A 3,074-nucleotide genomic window follows, 5' to 3' on the forward strand; every position below is an offset into this window, starting at 1 on the left:
CTCATATACTATGTACTACACTGTGCGTTTCTTATATTCTAAGTTTTTCAGTGCAACTCAATCATATACTTTGTACTACACTGTGCGTTTCTTATATTCTAAGTTTTTCAGTGCAACTCACTCATATACTATGAAAAACACTGTGCGTTTCTTAAATTCTAAGTTTTTCAGTGCAACTCACTCATATACTATGTACTACACTGTGCGTTTCTTATATTCTAAGTTTTTCAGTGCAACTCACTCATATACTATGTACTACACTGTGCGTTTCTTATATTCTAAGTTTTTCAGTGCAACTCACTCATATACTATGTACTACACTGTGCGTTTCTTATATTCTAAGTTTTTCAGTGCAACTCACTCATATACTATGTACTACACTGTGCGTTTCTTATATTCTAAGTTTTTCAGTGCAACTCACTCATATACTATGTACTACACTGTGCGTTTCTTATATTCTAAGTTTTTCAGTGCAACTCACTCATATACTATGTACTACACTGTGCATTTCGTGTAATGCGGGTTTTTCAGTAAATTCTAAGTTTTTCAGTGCAACTCACTCATATACTATGTACTACACTGTGCGTTTCTTATATTCTAAGTTTTTCAGTGCAACTCACTCATATACTTTGTACTACACTGTGCGTTTCTTATATTCTAAGTTTTTCAGTGCAACTCACTCATATACTATGAAAAACATGTGCGTTTCTTAAATTCTAAGTTTTTCAGTGCAACTCACTCATATACTATGTACTACACTGTGCGTTTCTTATATTCTAAGTTTTTCAGTGCAACTCACTCATATACTATGTACTACACTGTGCGTTTCTTATATTCTAAGTTTTTCAGTGCAACTCACTCATATACTATGTACTACACTGTGCGTTTCTTATATTCTAAGTTTTTCAGTGCAACTCACTCATATACTATGTACTACACTGTGCGTTTCTTATATTCTAAGTTTTTCAGTGCAACTCACTCATATACTAAATACTACACTGTGCGTTTCTTATATTCTAAGTTTTTCAGTGCAACTCACTCATATACTATGTACTACACTGTGCGTTTCTCTAAATTCTAAGTTTTTCAGTGCAACTCACTCATATACTATGTACTACACTGTGCGTTTCTCTAAATTCTAAGTTTTTCAGTGCAACTCACTCATATACTATGTACTACACTGTGCGTTTCTTATATTCTAAGTTTTTCAGTGCAACTCACTCATATACTATGTACTACACTGTGCGTTTCTTATATTCTAAGTTTTTCAGTGCAACTCACTCATATACTATGTACTACACTGTGCGTTTCTTATATTCTAAGTTTTTCAGTGCAACTCACTCATATACTATGTACTACACTGTGCGTTTCTTATATTCTAAGTTTTTCAGTGCAACTCACTCATATACTATGTACTACACTGTGCGTTTCTTATATTCTAAGTTTTTCAGTGCAACTCACTCATATACTATGTACTACACTGTGCGTTTCTTATATTCTAAGTTTTTCAGTGCAACTCACTCATATACTATGTACTACACTGTGCGTTTCTCTAAATTCTAAGTTTTTCAGTGCAACTCACTCATATACTATGTACTACACTGTGCGTTTCTTATATTCTAAGTTTTTCAGTGCAACTCACTCATATACTATGTACTACACTGTGCGTTTCTTATATTCTAAGTTTTTCAGTGCAACTCACTCATATACTATGTACTACACTGTGCGTTTCTTATATTCTAAGTTTTTCAGTGCAACTCACTCATATACTATGTACTACACTGTGCGTTTCTTATATTCTAAGTTTTTCAGTGCAACTCACTCATATACTATGTACTACACTGTGCGTTTCTTATATTCTAAGTTTTTCAGTGCAACTCACTCATATACTATGTACTACACTGTGCGTTTCTTATATTCTAAGTTTTTCAGTGCAACTCACTCATATACTATGTACTACACTGTGCGTTTCTTATATTCTAAGTTTTTCAGTGCAACTCACTCATATACTATGTACTACACTGTGCGTTTCTTATATTCTAAGTTTTTCAGTGCAACTCACTCATATACTATGTACTACACTGTGCGTTTCTTATATTCTAAGTTTTTCAGTGCAACTCACTCATATACTATGTACTACACTGTGCGTTTCTTATATTCTAAGTTTTTCAGTGCAACTCACTCATATACTATGTACTACACTGTGCGTTTCTTATATTCTAAGTTTTTCAGTGCAACTCACTCATATACTATGTACTACACTGTGCGTTTCTTATATTCTAAGTTTTTCAGTGCAACTCACTCATATACTATGTACTACACTGTGCGTTTCTTATATTCTAAGTTTTTCAGTGCAACTCACTCATATACTATGTACTACACTGTGCATTTCGTGTAATGCGGGTTTTTCAGTAAATTCTAAGTTTTTCAGTGCAACTCACTCATATACTATGTACTACACTGTGCGTTTCTTATATTCTAAGTTTTTCAGTGCAACTCACTCATATACTTTGTACTACACTGTGCGTTTCTTATATTCTAAGTTTTTCGGTGCAAATCACTCATATACTATGAAAAACATGTGCGTTTCTTAAATTCTAAGTTTTTCAGTGCAACTCACTCATATACTATGTACTACACTGTGCGTTTCTTATATTCTAAGTTTTTCAGTGCAACTCACTCATATACTATGTACTACACTGTGCGTTTCTTATATTCTAAGTTTTTCAGTGCAACTCACTCATATACTATGTACTACACTGTGCGTTTCTTATATTCTAAGTTTTTCAGTGCAACTCACTCATATACTATGTACTACACTGTGCGTTTCTTATATTCTAAGTTTTTCAGTGCAACTCACTCATATACTAAATACTACACTGTGCGTTTCTTATATTCTAAGTTTTTCAGTGCAACTCACTCATATACTATGTACTACACTGTGCGTTTCTCTAAATTCTAAGTTTTTCAGTGCAACTCACTCATATACTATGTACTACACTGTGCGTTTCTCTAAATTCTAAGTTTTTCAGTGCAACTCACTCATATACTATGTACTACACTGTGCGTTTCTT

This window comes from Mus caroli, unplaced genomic scaffold (genome assembly GCF_978045245.1).
Source record: "Mus caroli unplaced genomic scaffold, Mus_caroli_1 scaffold_25, whole genome shotgun sequence".
Lineage (NCBI taxonomy): Eukaryota > Metazoa > Chordata > Mammalia > Rodentia > Muridae > Mus > Mus caroli.